Raw genomic sequence first — 18,388 nt, forward strand, 5'->3', positions numbered from 1 at the left:
GTTGAAAGAAGCTCTGCAGAAATCCTGGAGGCAAGCATGGGAGGAGGTGACAAGGGAGCTAGAGAGCAGGAGGTCTTGGGAGGACCGAAGAGAGAGGCTTGGTTAGTCATGTAGCTGGGGGCCGAGTTGTGAATGGCTTTCTAAATTATTGTAAGTACTTTGAATTTTATTTGTTGGGTGAGTGGGAGCCAGTGGAGGGATTGGCAGAGAGGGGTGGAGGACACTGAACGGTTGGTAAGGTGCATTCATGATGAACTGAAGGGGGTAAAGTCTATGTAAAGGTAATCCAATGAGGAGGGAGTGTCATGGAAGCATGAATCAGACGTACAACACAAATAAATGAATAAGGGGATTTTATTGAAAATCAAACAGCAAGATCAAAGTCCACGCTGACGATCGAAACTGCCAGAAGAGTCGTCCAACAAAGCCAGGGTCGATAGCCAGGGATGGAAGTCAGCCAAGCCGGAGTCTGTAGCCAGAGACGGGGTGAAATGAAGCCGGGAATCCAGGACCAGAAGAAACGTCCGTAGCCGGGTAGGTCACCAGGAGCAAGCAGCACGATCATAGATGAGGTATCAGACAAGAGGCCCAAGCAAGGAAATGCTACAGCTGCCGTGATATATATATGCTGAGTAGTCGGCTCCTCCCAGTGGGAGGGAGGAGCCGCAGGGTGAGGCAGGTTACAAGAACCCCATGAAGCAAGATGGCTGCCAGCACATGTCAGTGAAGAGAAGCCTGCAAAGAGGTAAGACCATGACAGTACCTCCCCCTCAAGGGCCCCTGCTCCGCGACGCAAAATACGGCTTCTGGGGAAAGCGCACGTGGAAGGCTCGGAGGAGGACAGGAGCATGAACATCTGCGGAAGGCACCCAGGAACGCTACTCTGGACCATACCCACGCCAGTGGACCAAGAACTGCAACCGGCCACGGACCAAGCATGAGTCCAGGATATCGCTCACCTCATACTCTTCATGATCGCCCACCTGGACAGGACGAGGCCGAGGAACCGAGGAGGTAAAACGATTGCATATTAGTGGTTTCAACAGGGACACGTGAAACACATTGGAAATCCGCATACCAGGTGGAAGCGCAAGAGCATAGGCAACCGGGTTCACCCTGCGGAGCACCCGGAAGGGACCCACAAAACGAGGAGCCAGCTTAGGAGTGGGCACTCGGAGGTTGAGATTGCGAGTGGACAACCATACCCGATCTCCGACCTGGTAGGAAGGAGCAGGCAACTGTCTGCGATCAGCCTGAAGCTTCTGGCATTGCGCAGAGACCCCGAGGGACCTCTGGATCTGTACCCATGAAGCACGTAGGGTAGAAAGGTGGTTCTCCACAGCCAGAACATCTTGGGGAGAGAATGACTCTGGTAATACGGCAGGCTGGAACCCATAATTGGCCATGAAGGGAGACATCCCAGAGGAAGAGTTAACCGTCGTATTCCTGGCAAACTCAGCCCATGGCAGAAGGTCAACCCAATTGTCCTGATGATCGGAGACATAGCAATGAAGAAATTGCTCCAGGGCTTGATTGGATCGCTCTGCGGCCCCATTGGACTGAGGGTGGTAAGCCGAAGAGAAGGAGAGTCGAATACCCAACTGAGAGCAAAAAGCACGCCAGAACCTGGACACAAACTGGCTCCCTCGATCCGAAACTATCACCTTAGGCAAACCGTGCAACCGGAAGACCTCCCTGGCGAAAACCGTGGCCAACTCCTGTGCAGTGGGTAACTTCCTGAATGGAACACAGTGGCACATTTTGGAGAACCGATCCACAATCATGAGAATGACCGTATGGCCTCGGGACACGGGAAGGTCCACAATGAAGTCCATCCCCAGGTGTGACCATGGGCGCTCCCCATTGGTAATGGGCTGTAGAAGTCCCAACGGAAGATGCCGGGGAGATTTATTCTGGGCACAAACAGAGCATGCCGCTACGTATGCGGCAATGTCAGACCGTAGAGAAGGCCACCAGAACAAATGTGAGACAGCCCAGGATAGCTGATTCTTACCAGGATGCCCCGCGGTCTTGGAGTTGTGGTAGGTTCGCAACAGCCGGGTGCGCAACTCCTCAGGCACGAAGCACCTACCATTGGGTCTCCCGGAGGGAGCACCAGATTGGGCCGCCAGAATCTGCTCTCCAAGGGGAGAGGTCAAGCTGGTGCGGATGGCGGCCAGGATCTGATTTGGAGGTATGACGAAAGTCGGTATCGAATCCTCCCTGGACAGCTCGGAGTATTGACGTGATAAGGCATCCGCCCTGACGTTCTTGGAACCGGGTAAGTAGGAGACCACGTAATTAAAGCGTGACAGGAACAGAGCCCATCTGCCCTGACAGGGTGTTAATCTCTTGGCCTCAGAAAGGTACGTCAGATTCTTGTGGTCCGTCAGGATGAGAACCGGAACCACAGAACCCTCGAGCAAGTGCCTCCATTCCTTGAGAGCCTGCACGATAGCTAACAGCTCTCTGTCACCAATCTGGTAGTTGCATTCCCCAGGAGACAGTCTCCTGGAGTAGAACCCACATTGAAGCAGGGGTCCCTCTGGTGTCCAACGCTGGGACAGAAGGGCGCCTACTCCCGTCTCAGACGCATCCACCTCAAGGACGAAGGGCAACCCAGGATTGGGATGAGACAGTATTGGAGCCGAAGCAAAGGCTGATTTTAGAGCCTCAAAAGCCAGGATGGCCTCGGACGGCCAATCATGGGGATTACTGCCCTTCCTGGTCAGATCTGTGAGAGGCTTGGCCAGCATGGAGAAGTCCCTGATGAACTTCCGGTAATAATTGGCGAAGCCCAAAAAGCGCTGCAATGAACGAAGACCAGGGGGCTGTGGCCACTGTAGGACTGCCGAAACCTTCTCAGGGTCCATGGAGAACCCCTCCGCGGAAATGATGTAACCTAGGAAGGTAACCTGGGACCGGTGAAATTTGCATTTCTCAAGCTTACAGAAAAGCTTGTTCTCTCGTAACCGTTGCAACACTTGCTTGACATCCGGAATGTGGACCTCCATGGATTCGGAATATACCAAGATATCATCCAAATAGACCACTACACACTGCTGCAACAGGTCACGAAAAACATTGTTGATAAATTCCTGAAAGACTGCAGGCGCATTGCACAACCCAAAGGGCATAACCAGGGATTCGTAATGACCGGTCCTGGTGTTGAACGCGGTCTTCCACTCATCACCCTCCCTGATCCTTACAAGGTTGTACACAGCCCTCAGGTCGAATTTGGTAAAGACCCTTGCCCCCTTGAGACGGTCGAACAACTCGGAAATCAACGGAATCGGGTATGCATTCTTAATCGTGATGCGATTTAGGCCCCTATAGTCGATGCACGGCCTCAATTCTCCGCCCTTCTTCTTTACAAAGAAAAATCCAGCCCCCAATGGGGAAGATGATTTGCGGATGTGCCCCCGGGAAAGCGCCTCCCTCACGTACTCCTCCATGGCTTCATTCTCAGAAACCGACAGTGGATATACCCTGCCACGAGGAGGAATGGCACCAGGTTGTAAATCTATGGCACAATCGTATGGGCGGTGAAGGCGGGGCACCAGCGCGCACCTTATCGAATACATCTAGGTACTCCCTGTATTCAGAGGGCAACACGGAGTCCAAGGAGGCACACAACACCTTGACAGGCCCATGGATGCAACTAGCCCCACACTGTGGGGACCACAAGAGGATCTCAGCCGATCTCCAATCGAAAGTTGGATTATGCCTCTGGAGCCAGGGGTACCCCAAGACCACCGAGTAGTGAGGAGACGAAATGACCTGAAGGCAGACCGACTCCCTGTGAACGGCCCCAATAGCTATCTCCACTGGAAGGGTCTCATGCGTCACCTGTGGCGGCTGGAGGGGTCTGCCGTCAATCGCCTCAAGAACCAGCGGAGAAGCTCGAGCCTGCAGAGGAATGGAGTTTGCGGCAGCAAATCTACTGTCGATGAAAAGACCACCAGCACCAGAATCCACCAACGCCTGGGCCGCCACCGAGCCCCCGGCCCAGGAGAGGACAACAGTGAGCAGAGGTTTATCAACACGGGAAACCGGGGACGAAGAAACTCCACCCAAGATCTGTCCCCGACAGGATCTCAGGTGCGAGCGTTTCCCGGACGGTTCGGACATGACAACCGAAAATGCCCACTGAGACCGCAGTACATGCAACGACCCTCACGTCTCCGAAGTGCCCTCTCCCCCTCAGACAGGCGAGCAAACACCAGCTGCATGGGCTCACCCCCAGACATGTCAACCCCAGGAGGCATGGGAGGAGAGGGAGGCACGGGTGGGACAGCAAACATAGGCGCCAATCTGCTGGGAGGCCTACGCAGGCTCTCCTTAAAGGAAGGTCTTTCCCTGAGTCTGGTGTCAATCAAAATCAGGAAAGAAATGAGAGCCTCGAGCTCCACGAGTAGGTCCTTAGCCGCAATCTCATCTTTCAGGGTGTCAGAGAGACCATGGGAGAAGGCCGCCACCAGGGCCTCATTATTCCAGCCCACCTTTGCTGCCAGGGTACGAAACTCAATGGCGTATTCGGCTACCAATCATGAACCCTGTCTGATGGACATGAGGAGCTTCGCAGCAGAGGCAGAGCGAGCCGGCACATCGAAAGCCCTCCGAAGGGAAGCAACAAAACCGGAAAACTCGGCAACCACCGGATTATTGTTCTCCCATAAGGGACTTGCCCAGGCCAAGGCCTTGTCCGAGAGCAGCGAGATCAGGAAGCCCACCTTCGATCTCTCAGTAGGAAAAGCATGTGGCAGCAACTCGAAATAAATGTCCACTTGGTTAAGGAAGCCACGGCACTGAGTTGGCTCACCCCCAAAGCGCTGTGGGAGGGGGGCAGAACCGGTCATACCCCGCGACACCGCAAGTGCAACAACGGGTGCTGGGGTAGACTCTGGCGCAACAACCGGAGCGGCAGAAGGAGCGGAAACAGGAGCGACAACCGGCCTATCAGCAACAGGAGCAAGATGAGCAGTGCGTGCAAGCAGGGTTTGCAACGCCTGAGCAAACTGACCCAGCAGGCAATCCTGCTGATCAAGTCTGGCAACCAGCATGGGTAGCGTGTATGGCCCTGTACCGTCAGGATTCATGGCTTGGGCCTAATGTCATGGAAGCATGAATCGGACGTACAACACAAATAAATGAATAAGGGGATTTTATTGAAAATCAAACCGCAAGATCAAAGTCCACGCTGACGATCGAAACTGCCAGAAGAGTCGTCCAACAAAGCCAGGGTCGATAGCCAGGGATGGAAGTCAGCCAAGCCGTAGTCTGTAGCCAGAGACGGGGTGAAACGAAGCCGGGAATCAGGAACCAGAAGGAACGTCCGTAGACGGGTAGGTCACCAGGAGCAAGCAGCACGATCATAGATGAGGTATCGGACGAGAGGCCCAAGCAAGGAAATGCTACAGCTGCCGTGATATATATATGCTGAGTAGTCAGCTCCTCCCAGTGGGAGGGAGGAGCCGCAGGGTGAGGCAGGTTACAAGAACCCAATGAAGCAAGATGGCTGCCAGCACATGTCAGTGAAGAGAAGCCTGCAAAGAGGTAAGACCATGACAGGGAGTTGCAGTAGTTGAAGCGAGAAATGAACAGGGAGTGACAAAGAAGCTTGGTGGTGTCATTAGTTAAAAAGGGGCATATTCTGGAAATGTTGCAGAGGCTAAGGTGGCATGATTTGGACAGGGATTGGATGTGGACCTGAAGGGTCAGTTCAGAGTCTAAGGTACCCCTAGAACCCGGGGGAAGTGGGGACGGACTGAAAGATGTGCTATTGATCTTGATAGAGAAGTCAGGGGAAGGGGCACGTGGCGTAGGAAATATTAAGAGCTCAGTTTTAGATAGATTCAGTTTGAGTAAGTGGTTTGACATCCAGGCTGATATGTCTGTTTGTAAATCAGTGATGCGTGAGGAGATTGATGGGGTGAGCTGAGGGGCAGGGAGATAGATTTGGGTGTCATCAGCATATAAATGGTAGTGGAAGCCATGGGAGGCTATCAGCTGACCCAGGGAGGACATGTAGATCGAGAATAGCAAAAGTCCAAGTACAGAACCTTGGGGGACCCCAACGGTAAAAGGAGTTGTGACCATCCCACTCAATGTCTAGTCTTATCTTAAGAAAAAAATAAAGTTTTATAGTTTAAGGTAAAAGCACCCAATTGGTGATTAGCAGAACAGGTCGGCAAACTGAGATCTACTGAGGGACTGGCTGAAATGTTCTTGGCATGCTCTGGTTCCACAACCTGGTAATCATGTGAATAGAGTTTTCCTATTATACAGACATGGTGCGACGCAATGCCATATGCCGATGCAATGTAATCTGCCCAGAAAAATGAATCACACATTGGTATTCAACTAGAATAGTTTGGTCACTACAACTCCCAATTCATTGATAAGATATGTGTGCTGATACTGCAGATTTCTCATGAAAAAGTCTGCCTGTCTTACCGACACCTTGGCTTTAACAATTTCATGTAAGCCCATTGGAAATTCTAACTTCACTTTTAGAATGCTTCTTCCAGGTCAATAATTTGGTCAGTACTGAATCTAGTAAGAAGACTAACCTTTTCAGAAGAACACCAGCAATGGCACCTTAAGTATTTCCCAGTAAGGCAGGTGTGCTTAAACTCATTCCTCATTCAGTTGAATATATACACACAAGCCTTGTTAATGTAATAATAATGATAAATTGCTGGTGAGTGACACAGATTCTATCACATCTCTGTATTCAATAATCACTCATAGCGGGGGTTTGGAACTCCCCAAAATGTAAATCAGGAAAGAGATTTTCATTGCAGATGAGCCCAAATGTGGGATGGAAAGACTGAAGATACTAGGTGCTGCAGGTAATGTGGGTTATTATGATGGGAATGAAGAGAACCACTTGTTTGCTGGTCCTGTATGCCTGTTCTAGCAGGAGTGATACCTGAGTTGTGAACCTTCACCCAAACACTACTATTCACTTTACTTATCCAATTATGTGAAAAAATCATTTCTGTTCACTTTAGAGCTGAACTAAAGTCCCCCTGTTCATCACTGTGAGAAAGCGGGCTCTTTATTGCAGAAGAGACATGTAATACAATACTTACCTAGATGCTGGTGAGAGACCATTGGAGGAAAGTCAAGTATAGCTCCCTTTAGTTATGTTTTAAATACCAAACTGTGTGTAGATGCTTTTCACATGATTGCATAATTAAAAATGAGTATTCACAATTTTGTGAGTGAAGATTCCCAGCACAATAATATAGGTTGATAACAGTTTTAGAATAGTACTGGATCCTGTCTATTGATTTTCATTGACTGGTAGCGTATATTACATGACAAGACCTGTAACAGTCAAACATTTAACAATCATGTTTTCCATTAAATATTCAGCTTATGATAAATGTATACTGATTCTCAAGTACAAAGGAAACGTATATAAAAGAGTAGAAACAAATGTTACGCTTTGCTTTGGTTGCAGATTAGATGTTCTCTTCTCATTCAATACCCAAGGTCTTCAGTAAAGCTATTGTATTCTTCATGTACTGTGAATCTGGGTATCCTCTCCTGTTTACAGCAAACACAATGGCTGAAATACCTCCTTTATAAATATCCAATATAAAAACACATTTTCATACATTACCATAGTGCCTATGTATTCTCCTTATTTCTGTTGTGGGATCTTGTTTAGAATGTATTGGAAAGGAAAGAACCTAACCCAGGCTGCTACTACTGATAACTGGAATTTATGACATTTGTATTATTTTTAAAGATCAGCAGCCTTTTAACTTATTCTATAGAGCCGACCCTACCTTTAACTCACCACTGCATGATGTAAAGTTGTTATTTTGTTATTTTCTTGAAATCTTTACATTAAACTCAAACACAATGAACTTGGGTCTAATAACAATTGTGAGTGATACAAGTTTTCCCATCATTTCAAAAGAAGTCTCATTATAAAGATCTATGGTGTTCTAACACAGTTAAACCTACAGCCTGCTAATGCATAGGCCAATCATCATGCAGTTACTGCAGTAATAGACTCCACAGCAATTACATAGGATGTTATGCAATTTAAAACACACTGGGGCAGATCCACAGAGAGAGTACGCCGGCGGCCGGCGTTCTTTCAAATTTCCTGCGCCGTATCTTTAGTTTGAATCCTCAAACCAAGATACAACGGCATCTGGGTTAGATCCGACAGGTGTACGGCTTTGGATCTTAGATGCAATACTTCGGCGTCCGCTGGGTGGAGTTTGCGTTGTTTTCCGCATCCGGTATGCAAATTAGCTATTTCCGACGATCCACGAACCTACGCGCGGCCGTAGCATTCTCTTACGTTGTCTCTAGTCGGCTTTTTCCGGCGTATAGTTAAAGCTGGTGTTTTGCAGCGTATAGTTAGATTTGCCATGTTAAGTATGGCCGTCGTTCCCGCGTTTAATTTGAATTTATTTTTATTTTTTTCGTAAGTCGTCCGTGAATCGGAATGTACGTAATTCACGTCTAAATAAAAAAAATTACGTCCTAGCGACGTCATTTAGCGCAATGCACGGCGGGAAATTTAGAAACGGACCATGCACAGTTTATTCGGCGCGGGGATGCGCTTCATTTAAATGAAATGCCCCCTAATCGCCGATTTGAATTCCGCCGTCAGAGATGGACTACGCCACCATAACTTACGGCGCAAAAACTTTAAGGATTCGAAATAACGCCAGGTAAGGTACGGCGGCGTAGCGTATCTCTGTTACGCTGCGCGGGTGCAGATCTCTGTGGATCTGCCCCATTCTTTTTTTTTTTTTTTGTACTTCACATCTGCTGGCTGCTGTTTTTCTCTCTGTTAACCCTGTGTAATTAAAAGCCTTCACTTGTATTTTTGCTGTCAGGGCTACTGGAGGAGGATTCCTTAATTAAAACGATTTTAAAGGCATAATTTTCTTCCCCTCCAAAAAACATAATTATACACAGAATGGCCCCTCACCTCCTCTTCTGGTGCCCCCCGCTGGTGCTTTCAACTTCTCCTTTTCTCCGAGAGCACCTATAGCAAGCCATTTGCTATGGTCCAGCACAGAAGCCAACAGTGCAGAACGCTACTGGCCTCTGCACACAGCAATCAACTCTGCAGGCGCTCCAGGGATAGAATGCAATCAGCACCTCACAACTGCAGCTTGAGCTGGTGTCGGTGGATGGGCCTGCGGTCTCCACTGACAGCAACCCAGCAGAAGGGCTGGCAACAGGGCAGGGTTCTTCTGGCCTCTGCCCTCAACTAACCAAAGATGGATTTCCCATGGTAGTGGATTGGATTACGGTCTCCACCTGTATACCCCAGGGATGAGGGGGCAGCATGTGGCTGTGCAGACCACCTGTACCTCCTTAATGGATAAATACGGCCCCATGCAAGGATGTATGGATCTATGACCCTGTGTGAATAAGCTCTTAGGGGGGGGGGGGGCTAAGCTGCTGATACAACATTTCTACTGTGAAATGTGATTAAAGGGGTTGTAAAGGTTCGTTTTTTTTTTGTTTGTTTTTTCTAAATAGGTTCTTTTAAGCTAGTGCATTGTTGGTTCACTTACCTTTTCCTTAAATTTCCCTTCTAAATGTTTTTTTTCTTTGTCTGAATTTCTCACTAACTGTTCTGACTGACTTTCCACCGCTCGGATGATGGTGGAAAGCTTACTGAGGAGAAACAGGAAGTGAGAAATTCAGACAAAGAAAAAAAATATTTCGAAGGGAAGTTGAAGGAAAATGTAAGTGAACCAACAATGCGCTAGCTTAAAGGAACCTATTTAGAAAAGAACAAACAAACCTTTACAACCCCTTTAATTGCTCCACAATGCTTACAGTTAAAGAGGTCAAGCAGGTCTTGTTTTTTTATTTAATTTACTGCTCGATATCATGTATAATGTACTGTAAATACTTCAATGTCCTTAGCCTGAACACAGATTGACTTTAAAGTAACTATCTATTATGCAAACATGATCTGAGGTTGTCCTAAAGAGGTATAATGGTGCCAGAGAGAAACCAGTAGGCATTTCAAAATTTCAAAATGTAGTACATTGTTAACAAACACTGGGAAATACGAGCAATAGAATCTTCAGGCCATACTTACATTGCCTTCCCTCCAGATAGGGAAGTCTTATGAGGAATTTTGTGCCATGTCACAAAATCTCCGTCCTTCTTTGGTTCAATTTTAAATGTTAAGTTTTGGTTCAAAGCTTTCTCTAAAAGTGAAAGCAGCTTCTTCCCTTCTCTGTTTTCAGGTAAGTAAGCTTCAAAGGTCCCCCCTTTGTATCGTTCTCTGGGGTGAGGATCTTCTGCCTAAGTAACAGACAACATGATACGCTAGTCACAATATGAAAGGACAGCAAAAGAGAACCAGATTTTAGCACAAAACCTCCACTTCCTTAAAGAGTAGAATCCTCTTTTTGTATAACTCAAGTACATCAAAAAGTAACACTAGCTAAAAGGCTAAATACACAATTGAAGCACTCACACAGGAATGGTTTCACCGGTCAAAGGGTATGTAAAGTAATGTCCATATTCTTGTGGTCTATCCACCCCAGCTGCACAACATGGCTACAAATCTTAAAGTGTTACTAAATCCAGGACCCTGCATTCACTGTATCTGGTCCCCCACAGTACACAGAACATGGAAATGCAATTATTTTAGTAAATATAAACTGATAAATACATTTTCTCATCAGCAGTTAGAGCAGTCTTGTGACTTCTATCAGTATACAGCCAAGCACTGGTTAAAGCTTGTAGGATGCGTTTTCATTCTCCCCTGATTGTCCTATTAGGCTGCAGGACCCACGACCCTCTGTCTGGTCAGTGCTGATTGGCCCTGTGCTGATCACATGCACTCTCCAAAAAAATAACTCTCTAGCAATACACACCAAATTGAGCATGTGCAGCTTGCCCCCAAGGCTCTGTTCTATCAGCAGATAGACAGGGGACTGTGGAAGAAGGGGAGGATCAGAGAAGACAGGATCAAACAGCCTTTTTACACAATGCAGATGATTAACCCCTTAGGTTCAACAGTGAGTATAACAAGCATGCTTTACTGCATACATATACTGTACATACTTATTTTACTGTTGTGGGTTTAGAAACACTTTTTAAAGTTGAATTCCAGACAGCTAAAATACAAATACTATATGTTTAATCTTTGCTTACTATTTTACCCATCATGGACTTTTTTTTTTTCTTTATTGCTACTCTTATGAATTGCACATTTCGGCCACCAAGCATTACCAGGTAGACCAGGCTACTACTTTTTGATTCCACTTTCTTGATCACTTTATTTTCTAGTGCGCATGCTGGAGGCGATGCAGGGCGCTGCATTGCTGAACTAGAAAATAGAGAAGTGACGTGTCTGGCTGTGCAGTGTGGCAGTTATGTGTGAATCAGGGTAAATCAAAAATTGTACTGCTAAAAAGGGAACCTGGTATAGAGTCCAAGTGAGCATATGACATCAAATGTAAAAACCTAAGTTCCTGTATCTAGTCATAAACAAAGTCTTACAGCATCTGTAATATAAGATAGGGAGATAATAAGGGGTATTATATTTTTATTTATTTTTTACGTTCACAGGGGTCAGCCATATATCAATCTCAGCAGCCACCACAAAGCTGGGAAGGTCCCGGCTTAGAACAGGTAAAACAAAAAAGGCAGAGTGCAGAGCAATGCCAGCAGTTTAGAAACTTTATTTAATCTAAAGAAAGCATCTACCTACATGTAGCCTGGCTTGAGAAAGTGGCTAAAAAGCCCAGAAATGCGTTGCCTTTATTCTGTACAAGGCTGACAGTTTAGTACATGCTGGACCTTTCTCCCTTCCCAGCGTCCCAGCTCTAGTCCACAATGACTAATGTGCTGCTATTGCTGTCTGCTCTCATACATCGGCTTTGGGTTGAGGCTGAAAATCCTGGATCCTTCTCTTCTCCTCCACTTGTCAACACCCAGTGATGCTCCTGCTCCATTGCTGTGGCTGGAGTTCGCTAATTTAAATGTATGTGAATGCTTTTGTTAGAATGAATAAAGTTACTAAACTGCTGAAATCGCTCTGTGCACTGCTTTATTTATTTTCCATGTATAATTCAGGGCTGTAGATAATATAGGGTTGGGGGAAAGGGGGGTCCAAACCCATCCAGATTGTCTGCGGCACTGCAGCTAGCGCTGACAGAACACAACTCCTGCTGCCTGTGAGACTTCAAAACATGCAACGACAGTTTAAAAAGGGAGAGTTTCTCTTTAAGGCCCCTTTCACATGGGGCGGATCAGTAATGATCCGCCCCGTAAACCTCCGTATGCTCAGCAGGGATCGCTCCGTTGATAGCCGCTGAGCCGGCAGATGACAGGGCGGTCCCCGCACACTGTGCAGGGACCACCCTGTCTTTTCTCCGCTCTCCCCTATGGGGGGATCGGATGAACACGGACTGTGTGCCCGTGTTCACCCGATCCGATTCACAGACGGATGGAAAAGTAGGGTTTCATCCGCTGACATCCGCGATCTCATAGGGACCAATGTATGTCCAAGAAGCAGAGAGACCCTGAAGATAAAGGAAGCTACTATAGACAGTGATGGACAATACTCAGGATATTGATAGAAGATATACATTTTAATAAGTTGTATAGAAAATCCCTACATAAATAAAATCACAGCAAAAAAGCTACCAATAGCCAATCACAAAAACTAACTAATAAATGCCAGGCAATGTTGCACCAGCAAACAAAGTTTACTGTATTTTTTTGCATGTATGTTTTGGCTACCGCAGTAACCTCGTATAGGAGGAGTGACCACTTACAGGATCCCTAGGTCTATCTAACAGCACATCTATCGGGGGTATGTTCATTTTCTGTTGATTTATAACCAATGTATGTCCCTTTTATCATCCGCAAAGGGATGGATGAAAAAGCGGACATGCGGTCCGCTGGTGTGAAAGGGGCCTAACTCTTCTTTGGCCCTAGTAACATAACACACGACTTCCTTTTACTCTGATGCCCCTCTTGGTGAGGGGGATTCATTAAGTAGAAAGATCTGTATTGGGGGAGGGAAATCTGTGCTGGAGGGAGAGCTGTACTAGGGGAGGGGAATTGGGGGGCTTGGGGACTGAGGTAATTCCTTGTAATTAACTGTCCTAATGCCTGCACCTTATGCAATACAGAACCCTGTTAGAATAAATGCATATACATGTATATCCTTACGGGGCCATTATAAAATGACGCCGGCAGGAACCCTCCCTCTCTCCGGGTGGACGTCATATGACACCTTTTCTTCTAAAATTGATATTTATTAAATCAAAAAGTAAAAAATATTGTGTTTTTTTTTAAATTGTCGCTCTTCTTTTGTTTATAGCGCAAAAAATAAAAACCGCATAGATGATCAATAACCACCAAACGAAAGCTCTTTTTGTGGGGGGGAAAAAAAACAAAGATTTCATTTGGGTACAGTTTTGTCATTCAAGGTGCAAGGGGGTGAAATGCCCTGTATGGAAGTGGTTAAATAAAAATGAATCGATATACTCTGTGATGTATACTTGTGTTAACAATAGCATGTATTAACACTTACAGACAGTAAGCAATAAGGTGCATGCATACACTATAATAGTGCATAAAACAAATCAAATAAACAAAGTGCGATGTGCTCTTCTTTAACCGATATCTCTGAACAGAATCGTATAATAATGTAAAAAAATATCCACTTGTGATCTACAGTGCATCAGATTTCCAAACAATCAAAATGTGATAATCTTCAGCGTTGGTTCCAATATGCCACTATTCCAACTTTAGGTGCAGTGCTCGCTCACCTTAAATATTGACCTATAACAATATAGGTCAATACACTTTAGATATAAAATCCTTTCAGATCCACCATCATGCTATTAGTGCCCACTTCTCATGTTGGGTCCTGCTGCCTCCACTCCGTGTCACTCAAACATACAACAGGGACATTCTCATAGTGTAACACATTTAGAGAGTTAAAACCATTTATTTAAATCCAAGTTGCACTGACATAAGTTTAAAATTACTGTGTGCCAGATAAACCAGTAGCCATTTACTCACCACACTTCCAGTATTTCATCCTAATTGGATGTGACATCACAGGCTCTGCTGTCCTGTGACTTCCTCAGGAGCTTAGCGATTTCCGCCAGCAATTTAAAGCTGCTCACTGTTTACTGGTAGTCATTGTCATGAGTAAATACCAGCAACACAACGCATTGAGTGGAGCTGATGACGTCACATCCGGTTAGGATATTAGTTATTGCCTACGGTCCATAAGTTTAATACCTGCTTTTGTTAACACAAGTATACATTACAGAGTATTTAGATCATTTTTTTATTTAAAATGAGCAACGCACCACTTTTGTATTTTCATTTATTCTGTTTTATTGGTGTTTGAGTACTCTGATTGGGGGGTTGTAACAGTTCCACACCACTGATCTAATACACAGCTCACACATAGCAGCACATGAGTCCATCTAAATATAATAATATTTTTACAGACCCGTTAGACTTTTACTTGTGGCACAGTAACTAAAGAATATTTTTGAGTACAAGGACTGTGCTATATGTTACCATGCACACAGCGTATAGGGTCAAAATGTAAATCCCCTCCACTGTTAGACCAATCTTGCTGTGAGTGCCCCCCCCTCAATTATTTTTCTCAAAGTCCCCAAGTCTGAAATCCCCCAGGACGCATGTCAAATTTTGACATGTGGGCAGGAGCAAGTGCATGAATCCGAATGCACACGGCTGGCATTTGAATCTGTGCACCTGCTCTTATTTGCATATCACATTTTGCCCCCAGTGCCATTATGGCTGGCTGTGATCCCCTGCAGATCCACAGCCATATCCCCACATGTGTGAGCTTCACTGCGCTATATGAAAGGTCCTCTGAAGCCCACACATTATCAGGAGGTTGTAGGCAGGCAGGAAGGGGCCAAACTTCTGCCTGGAACACCTAGGCAATCCCAGCGGAAATGGGAGCTGGTACCTGTCATAACTATGTACCTGCTTCCCTCAAAGGAGAGGGTGGCAGGGTGGCCAAGCAGAAATTCTTTTTTAGGTGGCCCCTAATAGAAAATATTTACTAGTTCCCAATATGTGTGATGATGACAGGGGAAAGAGCACCCCATAATCCAGTGGGTGTCTATTCACAAAACAGTGTAAACACATCATACAAGGAATAATAGAGAGCTGGTCAGGAACTGTTTCACCACCATTTATAAAGTTACTGGACATGTATTCTTTATGTGCAGTACTGAGAGTTTGTTCTCTTTTTTTCCCTGCACTATTTTCTAAGCTCTCTGTTTTTCACTCAAGATATATCCTTGTTGAAACATTTTTGTTTTTTTGGTCACTTGTTTTTCAAAATGATACTTAGTATACATAGTTCTGTTCAAGGCTAGTGACTGAAACATTGTTTTTGTGCTGTGTATGCAACAAATCATTTTATCAAACAAAAAGAGCTTTCTTTTGGTGGTATTTAATCACCACCGGGTTTTTTATTTATTTTTTGCTAAATTAATGAACATTTTTGAAAAAACATGTTTTTCTTCATTTCTGTTATGAAATGTTGGTTGCTACTAGTAACTAACATCCACCATATCACCCAGCTGCCAGACCTCCATCTATCACTTCAGAGACAATGAACAGTCATTTGCGTTGTTTTGTTTTTGTTTATTGGGGGATATACCTTGGTAGGGGAAAGGGGGATATGGGATGCCCATAGAACATGTTGCTTCGCCATCATATTTCGTCAAATTATTTAGCCTTGAAGAACTGATGTACGTCTAACATTTACAGTCTCTTCTCCTGCATATCACCATGCAGATTATTGCTCCTTCTCCTCTGCACTAGCTCCTGCAGACTGTTGCTCCCAGGACTTCACTCCCCCTGCACATAACTACCAATGTAGAACTACTGTATCACTGTAAAACTATTAGATCTCGTCTCATCATCCTTATTATGGCAAAAAGGAATCACTCTTAATAATCCCAACTTGCTGGCTGTAGTTTCTGCATAATTACTAGGCCAGAGGCCTGCAATACCTCTCCCCGGAGGCCAAATGATTTAACAGCTTGTACTGACTGGTGGACTACTGATCCCAGCTATCCCGACTTGCAAATCCTGCGCCCTCAGGCCGCATCGATTTGGCACAATTCCCCACAGCCTCTCCTCTGTTCCGGGACTCCTCATCAATGACCGTGTAAAGATGAGGACTTCATCCATGACAATGTAAGGATGAAGTTCCCTATCAGACTTCCTGGCATGCCTCCGCACCCAGCACTCCCCTGTGGTACACTCAACGACCTTCACCTGCCCCGAGTCCATGATGGAGAACTTTATCTAAACATCTGTTCCAACAGCCTCTCTCCAGCCTCTCTGCTCCAGGAACTCCTCGTCTATGACCGTGTAAAGATTAGGATTTCACCCATGACTATGTAAGGGTGAAGTTCCCTCACAGCTCTCCCAGGCTCCTCCGCGTTCAGCGCACCCCCCCCCCCAGATGGGGGCCACCTTCTGCCACTGTCTAGTACTCCATTCTAGAAGTCACCCGGCTGACAACTCCTCCCCAGTGGCATGTCACCTCAGCTTAAACTGAGTGGGGATTGGTCAGGGCTCCTCACATGAGCTGCCTGCCCCTCCAGGCCTAGGCCCTGCCCCTCTTCCAGAACAATCTCCCAGAAAGCAGGGGAGGCGCCTCAGATCTAGAGCACAGGTGGTCACACCCACTGCTACACTAACCACTCCCTGCCCCCAGATCAAAACAAGCAGGCCTAGCCTGAAGCATAGACCTGCCTAAATGTACCTGCTTACCTGCGCTGACAGTTTCCCTAGAAAGATCCTATTCTAGCACCTACCTACGGTAGAGGGTGCTAAACAAATAATCTTTCTTCATGAATTTACAGTTTTTCTCCATTGTTTTGGCTCATTTCTTGAAACAGAAATGACATTCTCAAAACAACATGGACAAATCTCCAAACCACTTCGCAATTGTTCACAACTGAATGGCATTTCTCATTCATTTCATCAAATTGCAAATGTCTCAGTACATGTCTCACTTTCTCAGTACATCTTTCAAATGATTTAGTACAAGTAGCCTACATTTAGCACAATTTCCAATTGAATAGATCTTGTTGATCTAAACTGATTGTCATTTCTTCAGTCTAATGGTCGTTCTCTCCAAAACGTGTCAGCGTCATTTCATTGTTTAAGTCATCACATGCACAATAGTCTGTTCAATTGTCAAAATTATTCAGGAACATAATACCATGAATACCATATATGAATCTCTTGGAACATTTGATAAAATGATTACAGCAATTGACAGTCGGGTGCAACTAGAACTTGACTAACGAAGGAGGAGTTGGAGTTGGTCTCAGATGACCAATCAAACAGTATGTTTAGTTACTGTACCTGACAGGTGCTGTCCATGATTGTGAATGCTGCCAAACATGTATATATAGAGCTTGACCATGCAGGACCAGTACAATTTCTGATCATGGAGGCACATGGCCAAGTAAATGAACAATGGCAACTGCCTGCTCGAGGAAGAAGAAGAGGAGTAAGGGTGTGTGGTGGTGAAATAGGGGGAAGAGGCCGAGGAGCACGAAGACACCATGAAGACACCATGCTGTCCCTGATAAAATTCGGGCCACAATTATAGACCATGTCATCAACCATGGCCTCACAATCAATGATGGTATTATATAATGTACAGGACAGGACACTGTGCATAGAGCAACAAATATATTCATTTATATTCATTTAGTGTGTGTGATAGGCCTACAGTATAACAGTATCTTACCTCAGTGGGATGTTACGTATGATACTAACAATGACAAGAAAAATATTGTAGATGTAGCGCCTGTGTACTTCCAAGTACCGGTGCTATTACTGTAAAAGTTAAGGGATAATCAGAGTGTAGTTGACTCTGATTCTGATTGCAATTTTACAAAGGGTCTCTGTTTCAGCTGGGCTGTGCTGCGGGTCCATTCTGTGGTTGCTGGGGTGTCATACCACCCCGGGGCGGCAGTGGAGTCCAGGCTGGGGTGCCTCTTGCCAGCAGCAAATCGGGAGGGAGTTTCTCTCACGGGGCATGCTGGGGGAGGGTACTTCTGGAGCAGACGCCATTGAGGCGGGGTTCTTTTCCTGAGGTGGCACCCACCTTTAGGGTGACCACACATCACGGCCCCCCGGCGAGATGGCCTACCAGACAGGGGTGCGCGTGCCACCCGGTGTTCCTGGTTCCGGGACCATGTTGGCCCGGAACATTTAAAGCTGTGGCGGGGCCCCAGTATTCGACTGGGTCCCCAATTCTGAGAAGAACATGTAACCCAGGTTTGGAACCACTGGAATACTGTCCAGTAGTATATTGAACTTGTGGAACATAGAA

The 18,388-nt window shown here is 45.9% G+C and overlaps 1 protein-coding gene across 3 annotated transcripts in view; it reads right to left on the reverse strand.

Moving 5' to 3' along the window:
• Window positions 1-6,778: 6,778 nt before the first annotated feature.
• The window catches only part of LOC120919291, a 109,792-nt gene continuing 98,182 nt past the window's right edge, over window positions 6,779-18,388 (reverse strand). For all 3 annotated transcript variants that reach the window (XR_005744549.1, XR_005744548.1, XR_005744547.1), the window contains 2 exons: window positions 10,100-10,308; window positions 6,779-7,557 (listed from right to left, as the gene is read on the reverse strand). The gene's annotated coding sequence lies outside the window, so the exon portion shown is untranslated. The remainder of the gene's footprint in view (window positions 7,558-10,099; window positions 10,309-18,388) is intronic.

This window comes from Rana temporaria, chromosome 12, assembly GCF_905171775.1.
Source record: "Rana temporaria chromosome 12, aRanTem1.1, whole genome shotgun sequence".
In the NCBI taxonomy this organism is placed as follows: Eukaryota; Metazoa; Chordata; class Amphibia; order Anura; family Ranidae; genus Rana; species Rana temporaria.